The 23,723-nt window shown below is 44.4% G+C and overlaps 1 protein-coding gene across 3 annotated transcripts in view; it reads right to left on the reverse strand.

Annotated features, from left to right (window-relative positions):
• The window catches only part of RAB27B (RAB27B, member RAS oncogene family), a 114,524-nt gene that overhangs the window by 28,440 nt on the left and 62,361 nt on the right, over positions 1-23,723 (reverse strand). The window contains exon 1 of one of the 3 annotated variants that reach the window (XM_035100575.2): positions 12,520-12,883. The exons of 1 other annotated variant lie outside the window; for it this stretch is intronic. The gene's annotated coding sequence lies outside the window, so the exon portion shown is untranslated. Of the gene's footprint in view, positions 1-2,778; positions 6,295-12,519; positions 12,884-23,723 lie in introns of those variants that run through there. One more of the 3 variants, XM_060280353.1, reaches the window with a different exon arrangement.

Genomic DNA, 23,723 nt, shown 5'->3' on the forward strand with positions numbered 1-23,723 from the left:
GGACAACAGGAGGTAACCAACTGCATTTGGGGAACCTGCAATTTCTCACCTGAGTGAGACCCTGTTTCTCCATGGGAGAACAGCATAACTTTCCCTCTCCTTGGAGGAGGCACTGGACCCTTTCTGCCATCACCAACCAACCAGCGCACCTATCTCCACCCTCATCTCAGACCTATTTGTTTGCTTGCTTCATGTCAGAGGTGAAGAAAAGGAGAAGAAGATTACCATGCTTTAAGAGCTTGGAGGTAAAGAGTTAAGGTCCACTGTGGGAAGACAGACGTAAAATTAGGAACCGGCACAGCTACTGACTAGAAGCACAATTCAGGAGTTAAATACATGCTCATGCCTATTTTTTTTAACAGAAGTAAAGCAACTTCAGAAACTTAGACCAGAGAAGCGATGGGAACACTTAACCCTTTCGCCACCTGTTTCCTTGCTCCCATAGGGTTGGTGGCTCAAAGCATGTGTTTGCAAGAGTAAGACCAAAGGACAAGAGGAAGTGAATCTGAGGTTTGCCCACCTACACAGTCACAATCCATCTTTATGGTCACCTTTCAAAATAACATTCCTGACATTTGTTTGCCAATATCCTACAACGTGGCTGTTAGTGTAATGTGTGCCTTGGTGTGTCTGCCTCGAGAGTTTCTCTATCTTGTGAGGGAGGGTGCATACCTGGGCTTTAAATAGGTGCCGGCTACGCCCTGAAGCAGATTTTACAGGAGGCACAAACTATCCTAGTGTGTCACAGGAGGCAGGTATAATCGCCACCCATCATGAGAACTGCTCCTTATCGTTGTGCAAACTTTCTCAAGGTCAAGGCCGAGATGGGCGTGCAAACACAGCTGTGTGCAAAACTTCTCGTACAGCTTCTTCAAGCACCAGAGGTTTTTCCTTTTTCTTTTTTTAAGGGGAAGAATGACTCAGTCAAATTTTAAAGGGCTTTTAAGGCCCAAACTAAACATGCGGGGCAACTGCGTATGCGTGCATGCTATATTACATATATTTCCCCCATTCACGTATAAAGTAAGGATGGGTGCTCCTCTTTGTAATAAAACGTAGAAGATGCAGAGGAAGGGAGAGAAATTCATAGCCCTCCCTTCCCCTGCCTCACCTTGTTGTACTTCCTAACATTAAAGCAGATTTCTCCTGCCCTGACTCCCAATACTGGAAATGAACCAGGCAGGAAGAAAACTACTTACAGTTTATGGAGCTCAACGAGATAAGGCAAGGAGGGGCATGTTTCTCCCCACTCCCCCATTTGCTCAGTTAAGTATAAAGAGTAGACACCCCCCGCCCCAGTTTAATGTGCTTTCCACCTCAAGTTTGGCCCTTACTTTCATTTTTTGGAGAGCCAAACAAGACATAGAGTTAATCGTGCGAGTGCAACCAACACAAATAAATGTATTATGCAAATAACAGCTGAGAGGAAGCAGGGATGGGATAAAGAGAAGTTTAACTCCTTATCTCCCTTTTGCGGTCCAGAAAAAAACCTCATTTCTACAGCTGCAACACACACTGCCATCCTGCTGGAAATTACACATTAACTTCTGACATGAATTGTGGCTTGTGTGTGTGTGTGTGTGTGTGTGTGTAGATGTTTTGCTGTGTGGCATCAGAACCTACTTGCATTTGCAAGAAACACTTATCTGATTTCTGAAACCTGAACCAGCAGAGTCTGGTGCTCGTTGGGGCTGCTAGGGCAGAAGGCAAGGAGGCCAACACTAGGTGGCAGCAGAGTCAATGCCAGGGCAGAGCTGACTCCTGCAAGCTTTGTCTCCCTCCTTCCCCTTCCCACAGGTCAGTTCTACGGTACATAGCGAATACCGAGACTGAAGGAAGCAGACAGGCAGGGCTACCACCACCTGGACTGATTGTAAGGGGGCCGGCTAATGGCACATCAAGGCTGGTATGGCACCGCCTCATTCACTAGTGGACCAACCGCCATTGTTTCAAATGAACTTCCCACTTATGCCCACAGAACCATACCTGAAGGACCATCTCCACCGTCATCGTTCACTGAGGTCCAGCTCCGAGGGCCTTCTGACAGTTCCCTCCTTGCGAGGTTACAGGGAACCAGGCAGAGGGCCTTCTCGGTAGTGGCGCCCGCCCTGTGGAACACCCTCCCATTAGATGTCAAGGAAATATACACCTACTTGGCTTTTAGAAGACATCTGAAGGCAGCCCTGTTTAGGGAAGTTTTTAATGTTTGATGGTGTTTTTTTTTAAATATTCTGTTGGGAGCTGCCCAGAGTGGCTGGGGAAGCCCAGCCAGATGGGTGGGGTATAAATAATAAATTCTTATTATTATATAGCTTCAAAGAGGTGAATGTTGCTAGAACAGTGGAAATGAGAGAGTTAAATTCCCCCCCCCACTCCTCTCACTCCTGAGGCTTCTCAGGTTTTCCCACCACACACACACAGCTGCTATTTGCAAAGCAAAAATGTGTGCATTAACCACATTCATTCATGCTATATTTCGGTAACCAAACATGTCAACATTCACACAATTAATGTCACCTCTGGTTTGCAGACTTGGGGTCCAGCAGCTCAGGCCCTGCCCCAGGACGCCCCATTTCAGGGCCTTCTATGGGCTGGCACCAATGAGTATGCTGCTTGTGGCACTTCCACTTGCTAATATATTCAGCGGGTGGAAACAGGGAACTCCACAGTCGTGAAGGCCTGCAGAACAGAAGGATACTTCCACCCAATCCACACAGATACATATGCACAGAGCATGGCACAAAAGGGGCTTGGTTTGTAGTAGCCCAAAGTACTTACTTAAACCTTGCAGTCAAAACGAGTCCTACAAGCACTTACATGGTTGACTCCTTAGGCAGGATTTTTCGCCAAGCCTAAATGAACAGAGTTTTACACTATGGGTAAAGTTCTGAATAAAGAATGAAATAACTTCTACAGCCAGACATCCTCCGCTTCTGTTGCTTCACACTGCACCGTAACTTTCAGGCGAGACATAATTTCATGCTCTGATCATTTACAGAAAGGCTGGGAACCTGTAGCCTTCCAGATGTTGTTGGACTCTCAACTTCAAGCCATCCACAGTTCAATTGTCTCATGATTTCAAGTCATGGATCTGAGAGGGTGGTGTGTTGCTGTTTTTTGTCCTTCTGCTTTCCCTTTGAAAATCTTTCTTTAGCACTTCAAGCCCTTGCTTTTTCCTGCAAGACCTACTGCAGTCGTTAACAGTCACCAACAGGTTTACCACTCCTATCAGCCAATCACCCATTCCCACCACCCTTCTGAGTAATAAGCCTCCACACCCTCTGACTATACATAAGGGTCTGGTGACTTCTGTTTCAGTGTATCTGAAGAAGTGTGCATGCACACGAAAGCTCATACCTATGGCAAACTTAGTTGGTCTCTAAGGTGCTACTGGAAGGATTTTTTATTTATTTTTTAATTTTGTTTTGAAAATCCAGTTTGCTGTTGAACCGGAACAAACATCAATTGGGTTTTCTGGGGATTGTTGAAATTCAGCAGTACGCAGCATGTTTTCTTGGGGAACGTGGCAAGACAAAATAAAAATAAAACTTTCTCAGACCTATGGCTTGAAATCACAGGGCAAATGAAAGTGTGGATGGGCCCACCATCAGCCCAGCAAGGGAGTATGACACTTCGTAGTCCAATAACAGGCATCCCCAAACTTCGGCCCTCCAGATGTTTTGGACTACAATTCCCATCTTCCCCGACTACTGGTCCTGTTAGCTAGGGATCATGGGAGTGGTAGGTCAAAACATCTGGAGGGCCGCAGTTTGGGGATGCCTGTCCAATAACATCTGGAGTGTCACAGGCTCCCACCTGCTTTGAATTCTTGGGTTTCCAAACACAACTTTCTTTCATCTCTATTCCGTTTTTTTGTCTTTCCAGCGTCTTACATAAAGGTAATTTAATATCTTTAGCAAGTCGTTCAGTAGGAAGTCTCTGATCCAGTTCACACCCTCCCAAGCAACACACAAGCGTGGCTACAGGCTACATTTTCGTTTCACTTCGCTGCTTCACTTTGTTATCTCAGAGGTTTCTAGCCCCTGAAATGCATCCGCTTACTGCAGCCGTTCCCCCTACGTGGGAGAAAAAAAGAAGTGTGTTCTCAGGCACACCATGAGCAGATGCTAAATCCACCTCTTATCTCTTTGTTACTCCAGTTTTTGAAAGGCGGAATGAGAGAGGTTTGACCTCGCTCCCTCAAATAAGTTTGCCATTAATGGCAGCCCACTTCTTTTGTCTTTGATAACTTCATGGGAGCTAATCAAGAACTGAACCCATCCAGAACTCTGTTGTCGTGGTTCCACTTCTTGGCTGCCATTACAACGGGGCTTGGTCAATAGTTGAAGGACGTCAGGAAATGGCTTTTATGTAAGTGACTAGCTAAGAGTATGTCAGGGAGAAGAGGCATTAAAGAATACTTATTCCCTCCCATCTGCATTCTGCCAGGGGATGGGGAGAAAGATTCACCTCTCCATGCTCCTGTGTTTGCAAATCAGCATCCTATTGCTTCTCTGCTGCAGATCCTGAAGCAAACTTTTGAGTGCAGAGGACGGTTACCAGCTCCCCCTCCCATGAGGTTCGAGGACCCGCCCCCCGCAAGAAATAAAGACACAGTGACACATGGTATTTGAGTTAATGGGTAGAATAAGGCCACAACTTTATTGGTTAGAGCAAGTGAGAGGTATTGGCTTAGGCATTGGACTCACTAGCAAGCGTGACTCCACCCCACTCAGCGGGGGGGTCATATCAGGTTAACACCCCGAGGAAGGAGCCTGTTGATGCAAATACAACTGAAAGCTCCCCCTGGTGTCACCGGGGGTCGTGCCATGGCCCTAGCCACCGGCAGGGCGTCGGACAGGATCCACGACCTCCGGATCCCTTAATGGGATACCCCTATAAGAGGAGGGTTGGATGATGGCCACAACCAGTCCTCGAACACACCAGACAACTCCATATTCCAATGCCTACCGCCAAATACCGAAGAAGTTGTGACGAATTGCTATGAGGTAGGCGGAAAAAACCAAGAGGCCGGTGCCAATTAGCCAACCGGATAAAAAAGAAAACTCCTACCAGGCCCCTTGGGCAACCAAAGGCGACCAACCGAAGTCCATAGCAAGGTCAAAGCGAACACCCTAAGGGAAGACCTAAAGGGAGGGTAGGCGGGAGATCCGATGAGGAGCAGCAGCAAAAGGGGAGATCTGTAGGCTGCCGTGCTCTTTTGAAGCAGGTAACCCCGCCCACAAGCTGGCCCTATTGGCCAGCCAGGGCCCTGAGCGCGGCAGCAGGTATAGGTGGAGCAGGGGGCCGAACACGCCCCCCTGCTCGGTGCGTGGAGCGGGTCCCGCCCGCAAAGTCCCCCCTCCCTGAAGAGGAGGGATCTTGCTGATGGCTGGCCAGTATCCATAGAAGAGAACAGGTTTTCTGCTGCGGCAATGCTCTCTCTAAATGCAACACTTTATTCCCCACCCCCCCAATAATGAATGGCAATCATGCACTTATGTAAATGTAAGAATGTAAAGGACAGCACTCAAGGCCCCACCACTGGTGGAGGGGCGGGCGGGGAAGAGAAACCTGTTTTCTGGACCTCAGGCATTCAGAATCAAGCCTGTTGTTGCTGTTCGGATAGCTCAATCTCATATTCTGTTTGTTGGTCACACTTGTGTGTGACATTATGTTGGGAATGGTATATATATATATACACACACCATATTTTTCCATGTACAGTGGTACCTCGGGTTACAAGCACCTCAAGTTACAAACACTTTGGGTTACAGACTCTGCTAACCCGGAAGTAGTACCTCGGGTTAAGAACTTTACCTCAGGATAAGAACAGAAATTGTGCGGCGGCAGCGCAGCAGCAACAGGAGGCCCCTTAGCTAAAGTGGTACCTCAGGTTAAGAACGGACCTCTGGAACAAATTAAGTTTGTATCCAGAGGTACCACTGTATAAGACTAGGTTCCCCCCCCCCAAAAAAAATAACGTCAAAAATTAGGGGGCGTCTTATACTCTGGGCCATCTCCCCCCCCCATTTTCTTAAATCTGAGTCCCCAAAAATAGGGGGCATCTTATACATGGGGGCATCTTAAATATAGACGGAAAAATAGGGTATATAGTTGCTCCTGTCAAAAAATAATAACGAGACATATACGCTGTAGTCATTTCATCAATGCACAGCCAAAAGCAGACATTGTATATTTGCAATGCGTTGTTTTTGATACTAATGCATAGTCTAGTACACATAGTCTAGAAAGAAGATTCCACCTAAACATTAGGAAGAACTTCCTGACAGTAAGAGCTGTTCGGCAGTGGAATTTGCTACCAAGGAGTGTGGTGGAGTCTCCTTCTTTGGGGGTCTTTAAGCAGAGGCTTGACAGGCATATGTCAAGAATGCTTTGATGGTGTTTCCTGCTCGGCAGGGGGTTGGACTGGAAGGCCCTTGTGGTCTCTTCCAACTCTACAATTCTATGATTTTAATCCACACCCCCATTAATATTCTTCTGACACAACTATTCTGCACAAATGCCTTTTCAGGTGCAAGCAGAAAAGTAGATCAGGGTGACCTTAACAGCCTGCAAGCGTGATGACGATTGAGAGAGAATACTGGAATGGGTAGGGTTTGGCCAGTGCAAGGAAACTTTCTCCTCCTTCCTACTTGCCGTCAGATGTATGGATCACCCACAGCAGGGAAGTGTGTGACAGTAGGCTTTGGGGTGAGTAATGGTGAGGGAGGATGAAGACTTTCCTGCAATGGAAATCTGTTTTGCTTCCTCCCTTTCTCCTTCCAGCCCTAGCCACCTCTTAATTCCCTGCTTCCTTCTCTCTACACCATGTGGGCTCCATACCTTCTTCCTAAACAAAGCGGAGAGAACTGACTGGATCCTGCTTTCAATTGTTAATAGATACCAATCTCTAATAAAAAATAAAGAGGGTGTCGGGTTCCATAAAACATTTATTTAAAATTTAAGTATATATCTTCTGGACAAATATGCCTTATAAGTACTTCTGGTGTGTATCTTCAGATGTGTATCTGAAGAAGTGTGCATGCACACGAAAGCTCATACCAAAATATAAACTTAGTTGGTCTTTTAGGTGCTACTGAAGGAATTTTTTTATTTTGCTTCGACTCAGACCAACACGGCTACCTACCTGTAACTATGAATGTCAGCATCAGACACGTCAAAATATAATTTCCACTGGTGCTTTGCCTCACTACATTAATAGGAAGATGATTTCATTGATTTGTCAAAATATTGCCTGATCTGGAGAACACATGCTCCACGCAGCTACTGCTAATGTTATGTACTACACAACCTTATAAAAGTCAGCTCCACAATTTGTTTTCCAAGTCAAGCTGAAATTTGGAACTCATTTATGCAAAATACAGCAGGTTAAAAATTGTAATTGTTAATAGTTAACAATTGTGATGGTGATATACTATGTTTTCTCTATTTTGTCTATTTCTTTGTGTGTGTATTTTTTTTTAAAAAAAACTTTTGTGTGTGTTGCTAAATAAATAAATGTTGCTTCCTCCGCCAATCTTCTCATAATTTTTCAGTGGCAAAAAATCATGGACACGGCTGATTTCTACAGAAGGAAACTCCAAATATGGTATTTGTTCCACTGTAATCACTGTTGTGAGCTTCAAGGTATGGCAAGGTATGTGAGATCAAGGTTTCAAAACTCTATTCTGAAGCGGCAAGCAGATGCGTCCTTAGACTACAGCACAGTTGTGAGACGGAGACATGCTGGTGTGGTTGGAGGGGCCGATTGAAGATCTCACTGTTCCAGGTGCCCATAAAAAACCTCTAGCTCAGGTAGCTTTTAAAAAGGAATGTACAACTTCACAGAGATTAGGTCTATCTGGAACAGAGGTGATGAACCTCAGCCCCCGGGGTCCAAATGCAGCCCTGCAGGTTTTTTCACCTGGGAATCTCTACTTTGGCAACCACACCAGGCCACATACCCTGCCCAGCCACAACCTCTCTTCTCAAGACACACCCATCAGTAGGTCTTGCTTCTCATTTTCCTTGACTGTTTCTGCCTGACTGGTCAGTGTCTCTGAACTCTGATAATGACTCTTGCTTGCCTGGTTAGAGGATGTGTGTAGATCAGGCTTCCTCAAATTCGGCCCTCCAGATGTTTTGAGACTACAGTTCCCATCATCCCTGACCACTGGTCCTGCTAGCTAGGGATCATGGGAGTTGTAGGCCAAAAACATCTGGAGGGCAGAATTTGAGGAAGCCTGGTGTAGATAGTACCCTGATATACAAAGGTAAAATTTACATTCATTGCTCTGTCGTTTGCCTCGGGTTTTGCCCACCACCAACATGTGGCTTCCGGAAGCTTGACCAGAAAGGAATGTGGTGCTCAGGCTGATAAAGGTCCAACCCCAGCCCTGGATCCAAAACCACCAAGTCTAGAAGTCATTTATCTCTGACTATCGGATAAACCAGGGGCAGTTGCTGCCTTCATGTCTGGTTTGTGAGCTACGCAGAGTCGTCTGTTTGGCATCTATGGCAAACAGGATGCTGAAGTAGATGATCCCTTGATCCAATCCAACAGGACTCTTTCATGTCCTCCAGAGATGAAGTACCATGATACGATCCAGATGGTCTTAGACGCCAACTTCCTTGGCTCCAATGGTTGGGGAGGATGGGAGTTGTAGTCTAACAACATCTGAAAGATCACAGTTTGCCCATCCATGGTTTATGCCAGGCATCCCCAAACTGCGACCCTCCAGATGTTTTGGCCTACAACTCCCATGATCCCTAGCTAACAGGACCAGTGGTCGGGGAAGATGGGAATTGTAGTTCAAAACTTCTGGAGTGCCAAAGTTTGGGGATGCCTGGTTTATGCTCTTCAATCTACAATTGGCCCTGAAAGAGACCGTTATGGTTGGGGACAGGTTAATTTGGAGCGTGTTTTCCTCCCTAGGTTGTTCTCTTCTGCTACCTGACATAGGGCACATGTGGTCATGATTCACCTTTATGGGTCCAGATTGGGGCTCCAAATGGAGAGGCAAAAGCATGACCTCAGTGTAGGGGCGGGGGATAAATTCAATTCAGTACATGTTTAAAAGTGAATCCATCCAATTCACACTGAGAACTGAAACGCAGCCATCCATCAAAATTTGCACTTGTCCAAATCTTGCTATAAAGTTCTCCTACCAAACATTATTTACAAAATGCACATAATAAGGTAAAAGAGTGGATACTGGGGAAAACGACATTAAAAATGCATTTTATTCATCAAAACTGCATACAAAATGTGTTTCTTAGGAGAAATGTGTGCTAAAATGATGTGAAATTTTCATGTTTTTTTGGGTAAAGGGTAAAGGGGCCCCTGACCATCAGGTCCAGTCGTGTCCGACTCTGGGGTTGCGGCGCTCATCTCGCTCTATAGGCCGAGGGAGCCGGCATTTGTCCGCAGACAGCTTCTGGGTCATGTGACCAGCATCACAAAGCTGCTTCTGGAGAACCAGAGCAGCGCACGGAAATGCCGTTTACCTTCCCGCCGGAGCGGTCCCTATTTATCTACTTGCACTTTGATGTGCTTTCGAACTGCTAGGTGGGCAGGAGCTGGGACTGAGCAACGGGAGCTCACCCCGTTGCAGGGATTCGAACCGCCGACCTTCTGATCAGCAAGCCCTAGACTCTGTGGTTTAACCCACAGCGCCACCCGGGCGAGGGAGGTGGTGCAAATTGGGGGAGGGATGCAAATTGCTGCAGAAATATAGAGAACTGAATTTAAGATTGGAAAAAATATGAAACTGAGAGAACCAAAAGTGTACAGATTCTTTCATCCCTGGGTGGAAAAGGGGAAATGCACTATCCTCATCCTTTATTCTATTATTCTTTCATATCTCTCTCTCTCTCTCTCTCTCTCTCTCTCTCTCTCTCTCTCTCTCTCTCTCTCTCTCTCTCTCTCTCTCTCTCTCTCTCTCTCTCTCTTTCTCCTGCAGAGCTGTGCAAATGGAAGACAGAGCCCCACCAGGGGTCAGTCCAATGACAGCAAGGGAGGGTGGGCAGAGAAGAGAAGTAATCTCCCCCTTTCCAAGCCATTCTTGGATTTTCAGCATCTAGAATTGATCTGCCCAGATGAAAAAATGGACAGGTGACATTTCTATCTTAATAGAGACAATAGACAATCTTAATAGAGCTTAACATTTGTATAGCACAGGCATGTCCAACAGGTAGATCATGATCTACCGGTAGATCACTGGACGTATGTGGTAGATCACTGGTAGATCATTGGCTCCCCCCAAAGAAGATGAACAACTGTGGATCCTCTAAAAAAAGCTCAACATTTTACCTCCTCCCTGAAAAAACTCAACAACTTTGACCTGAACCCCAAAAAAGGGGATAGATCACTGCCAGTTTTTAACTCTAAGTAGATCGCAGTCTCTTGGGTGTTGGCCACACCTGGTATAGCACTTTCCAATGTTCAATGATTTTCACGTGCTTTATCTAGTTCTAATCCGTATAACAACTCTGCAAATTCAGTCAGTAATGTTATCCTCCCCACATGCCCATATTACAGATGGGGAGGCCGAGACTGGCTTGCCCAAGGTCACCAAATGAGTTTGTGGCAGGGGCAAGATTCAAGTGGTGGATTTCTTGGTTCATAGGTCACAGTGCTATGCCCCTATGGAGGGGGGGGGGGAGCCCTACTAAGTTCAGTAAGGCCCCATCTGCACTATGGCAGAATATTGCCATGAATTGGTGGGTCAGTTAAAAGGGTTTGTTCCTAATGCAATATGCGGAGCTGAACAAGACTGAATAATGCAGGAAGCACACACCCTGTTGGTCTGCTTTTCCCGTGCAAAACCACATGCTTACAGCAGCCTGACCAATTCCTACAAGCTGACAAGTGAGGACTACCGATACTTCCCTTGCAATGATGTCCCCCACATATATCAGGCCAACCTCAGCTTCCACACTGCACAGGTGCAGCAGTCAACACATCCTGACACAGAACATCTTTGCATGTGAAAATAGTCCACAGCGTTACCTTCTGTTACACTGGTATAAAAATCCACTACACTGAGCCAAATGGTGAAACAAAGATACAGCTTTATCATTGGGAAAGAGCAGAATTGTGTTAACCTGCTCATTGCTTAAGTGCACCCACATGCTACCCCACAGAATGCTGCTTGCAATCTTGCCTATAAGAGAGGTTTGTGGCCAAATTTCCATTAACTTTTAACAGAAGCAGTTTTGGAACCCATAATATTTTTCCACATTTCCCTGGCAGTATAAAACAGCCCCTCTTATTTGACATATGTTTATCCATAACTCCCACCAATCCAAATACAGGATATAGATGCCTCTCTTTTCCTAGTTCATTTATGCACATAGCTTTCTCATTTTCCCATACTTAATTTTTCATTTAGCCAAACTTGCCTGACTCATCAAACACACTGAACTTGAACAAGCTATTTGGAAGTCCTGTTGTTTTCAGTTACGCTTCTAAAGGTCAAGGTGTCAATGTCAGTTTGTAAGGCTATGTGCCTAGGCGTATTTTCTTAGCGTAAGCTCCGCTGAAATTAGTTGAGTCAACTTTAAAGATGTTCAGGTATGGTGAATAAAATATTTTTGTCTATTCACCTCACCACCACATTGCAGCAATTCAGGTAACAACAGTGCAATCCTATACACATTTACTCAGGAGTAAGCCATAATGAGTTCAAAGGGGCTTGCTTCTGGTGTACATTACTACAGGATTGCTTCCAAAATATGCTGCATATAGTTCATACAGTGTAATCTTATATAAATTTACTCAGAAGTAAACCCCACTGTGTCCCATGGGTCTTGCTCTCTGGAAAGTCTGCATATTATGGCAGCCCAAATCACCTTCTATCATCACATTTTCCTTTCTTAGAGCAGAATAAAACTTTTTTTAAAATGTAACCACAACACTTCCTGTACACATCATCAGAGATCACTATCTTTAAAACGAACAGCCACATAACAAAAAAATACTACAACCAGGCCATTGCCTTTTGCACAAAGCACGTTTTAAAAAGCTGAGTAATATAATAGTGAGTGGGTAAGTTTCTTTTGGAAGACTTCCACTTTGAAGATTTTACGTTAACACTGAGAAAAAGCAAACAGCAATGTGCCTTGTGCTTTTTACAATCGCACCTAAAACCTCCATGTGCAATTCAGCTACAAAATAAAGGGGGGGAGAACCACTCCTGAGCTCCTGGGATCTCCAGCTGCTCAGCACTCAAACAAGTTGCTTCTGAATTGCTCTGCAAAAGTTTGGGTTCTGAAAACCTGGCTTACTATTAGCGCAGAAATCACAAAAAGGAAACCACAGCAGGTAGTAAATAATAACAATAATCCAAACTTGCTTGCTGTTTTTGTTTTTTTCCCAGGCCTGCTGCTACAGTGTATCTCCTGGTCGGATTTCCTTTCAGCAAAGCGACGGAGCAGTTAAACGATTCGCTGGTAAGGATCAGGGTGTGCGAACGCGTTTCCAAAAATAATACCCCGACACTACCTGAAACTTACCAGGGCGCGAAGTTTTTCTTTCCCGTGGATTTGGTTGGTGCCTGGTTACAGAGTCCGACGCTTGTTTCGCCTTCCCAAAAGACTCTCACCCGCCGCAGTCAATTCCTCATAAGCAAAAGAAAACCCCAAAGCAATCTAGCAATCCTTGGAAACATTGAAGAGCATGAAGGAAAGGGGAGGAGGACAAAGGAGTCCGGAAAAGTGGCGTTCCTCCCCCGCCAGCAGCGAAAGTCGGCTTGCTGGGCGCTCGGCACCACCCTCCAGCTCTGAGCTCACAGAAGCTGCTCTCTGGAAAGGTTGATTGGAGAGGAAAGGCGTTCCCCGCGACAGTCCGCACGGACGTACAGGATGTAAACCCGGGCAGATCAGGCTGGCGACTCAGTCGCACACAGCGCAGGCTGCTAAATACTGTAATAAGCGCTCTCCCCGTTGCCAAAACTTTGCACGCTTTTTCTCCGTTCCCTGCACGGAGAACTCCCTGCAACTTTACGCGCGTGCCTGTCTGTTTCTGTAATGGCATTCGGTGAAAAGAATTGGCAATGGTGCGCCGAGTTTCAAAAGGATCCATTTTAGTGCCCAAAGTGGGAATATTATCTGTTCAGCTGGAGGCTGTTGGTCTGTTTTGACTGCTGTTCTGTGATACTTGGGTTTTTACCTGCTGCGGGCTGCGTGCCCTGAGAATTCTCTACTCAGGAGATTAGAAAAAACACCTTCCCATTAAAATAAACCTGCAATCCGATTCCTGCCCATTAAGCTGGGAGTAAGTTTCATTGAACTCAACAGGGCTTACTTCTGAGTAGACTGTATATATAGTCTTGCACTGTAAATATATACTTATTTAAGGATTTTTTAAGTTGCATCCTCTGCCAGAAAACAGCAGCCACAGAGGAATAAAAAGGAACGTCAAAAAATGTGACTACAGATTAACTAGGTTTAGGTCCCAAACCTGCTTTCATTGAGAGGATCATAGACTAATTGAATTGTAGAGATGGAAGGGACCCTGGGTCATCTAGTCCACCCCATTATCTAAACTAAAGCATCTATGACGGATGAACATCCAGGGAAGGGGAGTCCACAACCTTCCAAGGGAGACTGTACCACTGTCAAACAAGTCTGTCAGAGTAAGGTATAGTGATGCAGATACGGTAGGTAATTTTAGATAATGGTTTTATGTGGGGTGGGCAGGGGGCTGCCTTACTTCAAAATGTGGTGTGTTGGCCCTGTTGCATTTGGGGACTCTTGTGCTCATTCTGCTGAGCACTGATAACCCTGCCCTGATAACACCTCGTTAGCAATGGGGTGTGTGAAGTAATAATACATAGCGGTCCTGTGGTGCAGCAATAAAACTGCTAGCACATTTGCAAAGCTAAGCAGGGTCTGATATGGTTTCAAATTGGATGGGTAACCACATGTTGATATTCCTTCGTTGCAGGGGCTTAGACTAGACGACCCTCAGGATTCCTTCCAGCTCTATGATTCTATGAGTGTAGTTAAGGCATTGACAGAGAGGAAATATAAAAATTCCTTCCAGTAGCACCTTAGAGACCAACTAAGTTTGTCATTGGTATGAGCTTTCGTGTGCATGCACACTTCTTCAGATACCAGTATGCACACTTCTTCAGATTCCAGTATGGTCACACATGTTCTTTCATATGAATGACCAATCCCTGGTTCAGCATTTGGTGGGACCTTTTGTAAAGCTTTGGCTGCAAGGCTGAAGGAAGAGGGTACCCCTCCCGCCTCAAAATTAAGAATGGGTGGGAGTCAGACTTCCCCCCTTCGTTCTGTCTGATTGGCACTGCAGCACAACAGTACCTGCCACTAACTTTGCATGAGTAGCTGTAATAAAAGTCAGTAATCAGTAGTTCTGACATAAGTCAAAAGTTCAAAACTGTTTTCCAAAAGGAGCTAAATAATATGGAAGTAAAATGTAGATGTCCCTGGTAGGGAGAGAGAGAATGTTTCTGCTCACTCTAGAAGAGGCTCCCCCAAACTCGGCCCTCCAGATGTTTTGGGACTACAATTCCCATCATCCCTGATCACTGGTCCTGTTAGCTAGGGATGATGGGAGTGGTAGTCCCAAAACATCTGGAGGGCCGAGTTTGGGGATGCCTGCTCTAGAAGCACAATACAGTACTTACCGTATATTCCAGCATATAAGACGACTGGGCGTATAAGACGACCCCCAACTTTTCCAGTTAAAATATAGTTTGGGATATACTCACCGTATAAGAAATATGACCCGGCGTATAAGACGACCCCCAACTTTTGAGAAGATTTTCCTGGGTTAAAAAGTAGTCTTATACGCAGGAATATACAGTATATGTAACTGCAATGTTAAATTCTTCCTGAAGGGGTCACACGCATTGCCATATATAGGTGATTTGGCAAGCTTACTCACACGGATGGCAAATAGAAACAACTCAGCCCCTGAAGAAGCATATAAATTAGGCCACCTACTGAATGTTGGATCAGAAATTTCCATGCCCTGAGCCCATCCCACCCCCACCCCCATTGTCCAATTTATGCCCAAGCTACCTAAGCTTTCTAGGTATCATCCTCCTTTATACAGACTAGTGTTGTGCTGGAATAATAATTAATAAAAACAATAACCATTATTGTGTGTGACATATTATGTCTGGATTATATAAACTTGAGATAACTGATCCTGTTGATCCCAGGCTTGTCTACTCTGACTGGAAGCCCTGCTCCGAGGTCTCAGGCAGAAGTCCTACCAAGTCCTGCTACCTTGGATGTTTTTAATTGGATATACTAGGGACTGCACCTAAAATTTCCTGCATCCAAAGCAGTACCACCATGCTGTGATCCTTCCCCATAAAAGCTGGCTGAGGATATGGATGCAGAATAGACCCAGCATTGAAGTAATTGTGAATCCACATTTGGCTTAAAGTAAATCAAGCACAAGGAGTTCAAGCACAGCATTTATTGCTATAAAAACCAAATTAACCTGTATGCACGGCTGACGGGAAAACAAGCACGTTTGCCCCCTTTCAAATTCTGCTTGGAGACTGCCTGCTGTATATCACAAGAACTACGTATATTTGGTAACAATGAAATATAGTTTCTTTACCTTTCTGAATATTTAAGGGTTACAATCATTTCACACAACATAGCATACATATAAAAGATATGTTTTAAAAATGTTCTCATACTTGTAAATTGCTTGCACTGACAGAGCGATCTGCTTAGCGCTACGCTGAATTCTTCCCTAGATAATTGAAATATTTGTCACTGGTAAGTGTAGCTTTTTTTAAAGCAACAACAACCATTATTGAAGGGATCCTGTCTAATGCAGATTATGAACACAACTTTAATGAGAACTGCCTATACTGTACCTCGTCCATTTCCTCATGCCTAACAATGAAACAATCATGAACTGGTAGGAATGGATGATTCGTTCTATTTCTGGTCCCTGACAATGATGCATGCTTCATTGATAAATCCACTCTGCCCCATATATATTTTTGGCATTAATCTGCTTTTTAAAATTCACGCGCAAATTACACATTTAAACACACATGGCATGCATTTCTAAACATATTTAATTCCATAGCACACGTTTTTGGCACATTTTTCAAGCCAAATAACAACACTGCAAAATTCAGAGAAGTGCAAAATCGAAAGGATGGTTATATACCAGCATAGCTGCCAAGTTTTCCCTTTTCTCGCGAGGAAGCCTATTCAGCATAAGGGAAAATCCCTTTAAAAAAGGGATAACTTGGCAGCTATGTACCAGTCAACACATTCGTCTGATAGGCAGGGGCCAGGGGTCAGTTCACAGAGGAATTCACAGAAATAGGAGCCCTTATGCACACTTAGTATTAAATAATCTGAATGTGAACTCCTATGATGATGGGTTTGCAACACCCTGTCCTGTTGTCATACTATTAGTTCACAAGCCTGGTTCCCCCACTCCTGTGTACTGTTGACGCTTTAGATGTCCCAGAAAGATCAGGGCAAAAATAACCTTTACAACCACTTGCATAATACAGTATCACACGACAATCAAGCAACAGCCAAACCAGCATGCAAATAGGGTTATACAAGTAGGACTCGAAACAAGAGGCTCCAGGTCCATGTTTTTTAGTCAGTTGGCTATGTCCTCCATTGACTCCACTCCTCTTTTCTCCTGGCCTTATTGTCATCCTTCTGCAAGTCAGCCAGCATCACATGACCCCACTGAACATATTTGGATGTTTTGTGAAGTTCCCTCCAAATGGTTCTTTTCTCTAAAGATTTTTATGCCATAGCTGCCAAGTCTCCTGCTGAAAAATGTGGGATCAGCAGCGGCGCGGCACCAGAAGTCGCTTCTACGCATGTCTGGACATTCATAGAAGCAACTTCCGGTGCCACTCTACCCAATTTCCAGTGCCCAGGCATGGGTAGCGCAGCACCGGAAGTCGCTTCTACGCATGTCCGGACATGCATAGAAGCGACTTCCGGTGCCACACTACCCATGTCTGGGCACCGGAAATCGGGCGGCACCAGGACCCAAAATGGAGCCTCCCTGGAAGGTAGGAAATCCGGGGGATTTATGGGATTTTTTCCAATTCGGGCTGCCAGTAGGAAACGGTTTAAAATACGGGGCTTTCCCGCAAAAAAAGCCTACTGATACCTCCCTCTTCTTTGCAGATGGTTCCATATTGGCTACATAAGAAATGGCACTCAGTTGTGAACGTCAGAAATGGAGGGGATGATAAGGAAACATATTCCTTTTTACTTGTCAAAAAAATGGAACAGCTTGAAACCATACAGGTATCAGGTGGATGAATGGGTCTTTGCCATGGGTCACCATTTTGTATGGTTTCAGTTTTGTTTTGTTTTTAAAATGTACTTGCTGGTTTTTGTTTCTTACTGTTTTGCTGGATTTTTGGTACATCACCTTGAGACAGTTGTGTAGAAGGTGATTAACAAACTAAGAAGAAGAACAAAAAATATCACATAACGCGGGTTGCTTTTTATTGCTCCAGGATTTTATATCCCATTTTCATCTAAAAACACTCACAAATCTCAATAGAATATTAAAACAAACACACAAATTTAAAAATATCGAACTCCTGACAATTGAGACGAGGGCTTTTTTCCAGCCAGAACTCAGTTTCAGCACCTCTCAGGTGGGTGTCATTGCCATTCTAAGAGAACAAGGGAGGTGTACATAGAAAAATAGCACTGGCTGTATTCTAGAAAAATAGCACTGGCTGAGACCATTAACTGGCTGTGGCTCCAGAGCCAGCTTGCTTCATTGAGTCTAGCTTTGGATTGTCCAGGAAATGCAATCTCTCCAGGAGATAAGGAGTCACCTTCACATGACAAGCTAACTATACAATGTACCATCCTGGGCTAACAGCCACATAAACCTTCTTTGCTGACAAATCAGAATTCCTCTTGCTGCATTCTTGAAAAAGACTCCAGCTGTCCATGGAGGCACAGGTCAATTCTGTGTCCAGGGTGGCTGTCTACCAGCTCCATCTGAGACCCTAACTGCACGCTGACTGTCTCACCAGAGTTGTGCATGCTCTAGTTATCTCCCACTTGGACTACTGCAATGCGCTCTAAGTGGGGCTACCTTTGAAGGTGACTCGGAAACTACAACTAATCCAGAATGCGGCAGCTAGACTGGTGACTGGGAGCGGCCGCCGAGACCACATAACACCGGTCTTGAAAGATCTACATTGGCTCCCAGTACATTTCCAAGCATAATTCAAAGTGTTGGTGCCGACCTTTAAAGCCCTAAACGGCCTCGGTCCAGTATACTTGAAGGAGCGTCTCTACCCCCATTGTCCAACCCGGACACTGAGATCCAGCGCTGAGGGCCTTCTGGCAGTTTCCTCACTGTGAGGTTACAGGGAACCAGACAGAGGGCCTTCTTGGTAGTGGCGCCCGCCCTGTGGAATGCCCTCCCATCAGATGTCAAGGAAATAAGCAACTATCCTATTTTTAAAAGACATCTGAAGGCAGCCCTGTTTAGGGAAGTTTTTAATATTTAATGCTGTATTGTTTGTAATACGCAATTGGGAGCCTCCCAGAGTGGCAGGGGAAACTCAGCTGGATGGGTGGGGTATAAATAATAATAATAATAATAATAATAATAATAATAATAATAATAATATGTTGTTGTTGTTGTTGTTGTTATATAAAGCAAGTTCCTTTGCTCCTAACATCTCTGAGTTTTAGTTGCTCCTTAGCCACAGCAATCCTGTACTCCAAGACTTCCAGTAAAGTTTCTGACAAAGTCCTCCATTATATTCTTGCAGAGAAGCTGGTAAAATGTGGGCTGGATGAAGTAACTGTTGGGTGGATTTGTAGCTGGTTGACTGACCGAACCCAAAGAGTGCTCACTAATGGTTCCTCCTCATCCTGGGAAAAAGGATGACAAGTGGGGTGCCACAGGGTTCTATCCTGGGCCTCTCGTTGTTCAACATCTTTATAAACTGGGAGGCGTATCGAATGCTGCAGAAAACAGAATTGGCATTCAAGAGGACCGTAACAGGTTGGGGAACTGGTCCATCTGCAAAATGGATGAGCAACTCCTCAATTCCTATACAGTATTAGCTCAGAAGGCTTTAAAAAGGGATTCAGCCAGGAGTGGATAATCTGTGGCCATCAACCCCTCCAGTTTCCATCAACCCCAGCCAGATTAGCCAACAGGAGTTCTAGTTTAATGGCATCTGTTTCTTTACCCCTCGATTGGAGAAATTTATGGGAAGATGGCTCCAGGCCCCAATGAGCAGCAGTCACCAGAGGAGAGGAGGAGCCCTGTGCATGTTTATTGCTTGCTCCCTCACTAACAAATCAGGTTTTATAAGTATGATCTAGAGAAGCATGTGCTTAGCTATAATAATATAGGAAGAAAGGGTCACCAAAAGGGCGAATCATGTTTTAGCCATCAATTTGGTAAAAGAACCAAGGGGTTTTAAGTAGAATAAATAGCAATAAGAATGAGCATTCTAGAAACGCATACGGTACTGGACAAGTACACCTGAAAAGAAATAAAAGGTTCTCTGTGAACACTGCCAGAAATGCTCAGATGTCGCAAAACACTGATAAAATTGTGAACTAACATGCCATGCCTTGATAAATACCTTGAGAGATAAAACTGATTAAACATATAGCTTGCCATGTAAAAATATGAGGAAGCCAGTATCAAACTTGGTGCTGTGAAGGAATTCATTAATGTTGCTCATTATTTAATTCCAAGACTCAAGTATTAGATAGTGTTGGGAGTTAGAAAGAACAGCAGTGAAATAGGCACCAGTCAATCAAAGTCCTGAACGCACCTTATAATCATCCAACCCTTGAACTGCTTCAAAGGCTGAGAGGAGCCCATCAACCTGCAACTACAATTCAAGACTGCGGGGTGAGCCAAGGTAGCTGTTGTAGTCAGATCTCAAAAATGAGCTATGCCTCTATAAGCTGGTGATTACTATGGGGTGTTTTTTTTTTTTGTTTTTTTTTTGAAACAGGGAATTGACCCGGCTTTGAAGTGTTGCTTTGAAGCAAGTCAAACAAGATTCAATTTGTTGCTGCTTTTTTTTTTTTTTTTAAGGAGGACTCTAAACTTAAGCATCTCCTTGGGAAGACAAATTGCCCCAGAATAACCCAATGCACAGAATATATTTCTAATCAGAAAGAGCTCTCCAAACACAAAGTCAAGCAAGGTCACAAAGTAAAAGGCCACCATCTTGCTGAGGTTGTACTAACCATCTAATGTCGACTTAATTAACTTACAGATAGTATTAATTTGCTGTAGTAAGCTTCTTTAACACCCTCACCTTCATCTTCAACTGCAATGATGTCTATCTACAATTGCTCACAGTCATCCTTGCCTTCCATCATTCTTCCGCTCTGCTCTCAGACCGACTGTAAGCTTCTTGGGGCAGGAACCACCTTTTTGTCCATGCTGTATGTAAATAACCTCAGTAGTATCTAGATGTGCACAAATATGCCCAGTATACCTGAAGGAGCATCTCCATCCCCACTTGTTCTGCCCGGACACTGAGGTCCAGCTCCGAGGGCCTTCTGGTGGTTCCCTCACTGCGAGAAGTGAGGTTACAGGCAGAGGGCCTTCTCTGTCTGGGAATAAACAACTATCTGACTTTTAGAAGACATCTGAAGGCAGCCCTGTTTAGGGAAGTTTTTAATGTTTGATGTTTTATTGTGTTTTTAATATTCAGTTGGGAGCTGCCCAGAGTGGCTGGGGAAAGCCAAACCCAGCCATATGGGCAGGGTATACATAATAAATTGTTGTTGTTGTTGTTGTTGTTGTTGTTGTTGTTGTTACTATTAAAATACCTGTTTTTAAGAATATTTTTAACACCTCCATTTCTCTTTTATTGATAATTTTAACATTTATCTTTTTGTAAACCACTTAGAGGCTTTATTACAATAAATGGTATATAAATGTCGTGAAATGAAACAAATAAAACATGGTCTGTTTATCTTCCTGACCATATCACTGATGCAGGCAAGCAGTGGCATACCTTGGAATCTCAAATTTCTGGGGCGCCCTTTGTGATACCCAAATCCATACCCTCCAACATTTCTCAAATGAAAATAGGGACATCCTAAGGAAAAGTAGAACATTCTGGGATCAAATCAGAAACCAGGACAGTTTCTCTAAATCAGGGATGTCCCTGAAAAATATGGACACTCGGAGGGTCTGGAATAGCCTTCCCAAGGAAAATCACTTGACACCATTTTTGTAGTCTTTGAGCTGCCAGACAAAGGCCTTGCTTTTCACCTAGTGTTTTTAAACAATGGGAGGTAGCCTCTGTTTTCAAAAATCTGTTCTTGATTTTGAGATGCAGCAAGTTCATTTTCTTTGTACAGTATTATGTAGTTTTGCCCTAGAGTTGAAGCTAAACGTTAAACCAAAAGAAGAAAAACTAAAATAAATTAAAAACGGTGAACTAAAACTCCAGTAAACTGTGCTTGTGTTGCAGTTTGAACACGGTCCATGAAAAAAAAAGGGGTGGTGGAATTGGCAGATTGGTGCAGTGAAGGTTTCTGAAGCATTGGTGGAAAACTATTTATTTAAGAATGGACTGGTTGTGAAACTCTAGAAATGCCACTACAGCAAAGACAAAAGGTAGACTTAATAGCAGGCTTAGCAGTCTTCTTCAAGAATGCCTTTGCTTTATCCAGAACATCTGAAAACTAGTACGGTATCTCCCTTAATAGCATACTGTCAACAGCTACTAAAACTCCCAATCAACTGGCAGTTTCCAGTTTTTCATCTAAGGTTCTGCAGAACTGCTTCATGAAATATTCTTGCAGCCTTGTAGTAGCTACAATGACAATATCATTTTCTCTCTCTTGCTCCCCTCCTCCGTTTGGTTTCGTTCGAGTGCAAACTCAAGTAGCAAACAAAGAGATTTGCTCTGGTCTATTAAATCCAAGGACTGCCAATTGCTTATAGGCCTCATTTCTTGTCTCTCCAGATTGGTGCATTGAAGGCGAGCACTAGAGGAAGACTAGGAAACGGTGCAGATCTTCAGCAGAAGATCTTAGGAATTTATCCTGTTTTGAATGAAACTGAATTGTGGAATTGTGACAGAAAGAGGGAATTAATGCCTCTTCCAAAGGCATGATTAAAAGAAATGGGGCGGACCTGCAAACAGGAGATTCTGGTTCCCCCCCCCTCCACCCTGAAAGTTAAGAGCAGCTTCATAGCTGAGAGGAAGACTCCACCACCTTACACACAATTGGGCTCAATGTCTGCCGTGAGGAGGCTGCTGTGTCAAAGCAATGATCCTTCAACATCAACTTTGTTGGACTGGTCATGTTGTGCAGATGGATGCCTGATTATCGTCTTCCAAAGCAACTACTCTATTTCAAATTTAAAAATGGAAAGTGTGGTGCTGGTGGTCAACAAAAGAGGTTTAAAGACTCTCTCAAGGCAAATCTTTAAAAATGTAGTATAAACACAGACAACTGGGAAACACTGGCGTGCGAGCGCTCCAGTTGGAGAAAAGCCTTTACCAAAGGTGTCATGGGCTTTGAAGACACTTGAACTCAGGACGCAAGGGAGAAACGTGCTAAGAGGAAGGCACGCTTGGCAAATCCACAGCGTGATCAACTCCCACCTGGAAACCAATGTCCCCACTGTGGAAGGACGTGTGGATCCAGAATTGGCCTCCACAGTCACTCACAGACACACTGTCAAGACCATGTTCATGGAAGACTATCTTACTCAGCTACGAGTGATCTCCAAAGAAGAAGCTGTGCTCAAATAGATCCCCTACATGCTTGGGGACTCCGCACAACCTCTTTTCTTTGTCTAGAATCTCATCTCAGTAAGGTGTACTGGGTAATCCCAACAACCCACCCCAAGGTCTAGGACAGGGTAGTCCAACTTTTGATACCAAATGGGCCACAAGTGTACTTTGACATGGAACCTGTGGGCCACACACTGCTTTGTTGTGCACGGGGGGCAGAAGCAAGGCTAAAATTTGACCCCCCCCAACAACTGGCTAAGTAAGACGCGCTGGGCTTTGGGAAGGAGGTGTGAAGGCTCTGGAAGGGATAGCACTAAGTAGGCTTTGGAGAGAAGGCAGAAAGACTCTAGGAGCCCGTCATAACCCTCATGCCTCATGCCTCCTTCCCCAAACCCAGCGCCTCGCTTACTTGGCTTTTGTAAGGCAGTGTGAGAACTGCAGAAGGTGTGTGTCAAATGTTGCCGAGGGCCACTAGAAAGGCCTGTTCTAGTATAAGAGAGAGGAAGAAACAGTTCCCTGCCCAAGGGCTCCCTTCTCTCATGAGCAGTGCTTTTTTCTGGGGGGATGCAGGGGTACGCATACCCCTAAACATTTTGTGAATCCAGCTAGAGAAGAAAAAAGCACAGTGAATTGTCCGTTCTATTGCTACCCCTGATGGCGACCTATAAAATGGAGATTTTCTTGAGTCAAAATGAGAGTACCCCTAAACATTTTTTAAAGAAAGCACTGCTCATGAGTAACCTTCTGGTGGACGCATGGCAAAGGTGGGCAGATCCAGAGGTGAAAGTAGGTATAAGTCTTACCTTTCTAAAATAAAAGTCAGATTTTCTACACACACACACACACACACCCTTTCCATCCACACAAAAGGCCTTATCATAGTTAAGGGACACAATCCTGATAAGCAAAAGCACTCATTGAGGGGTGTGTAGGGTTGCCATATTTCAAAAAGTAAAAAACAGGACA

The sequence above is a fragment of the Zootoca vivipara genome, chromosome 11, assembly GCF_963506605.1.
Source record: "Zootoca vivipara chromosome 11, rZooViv1.1, whole genome shotgun sequence".
In the NCBI taxonomy this organism is placed as follows: Eukaryota; Metazoa; Chordata; class Lepidosauria; order Squamata; family Lacertidae; genus Zootoca; species Zootoca vivipara.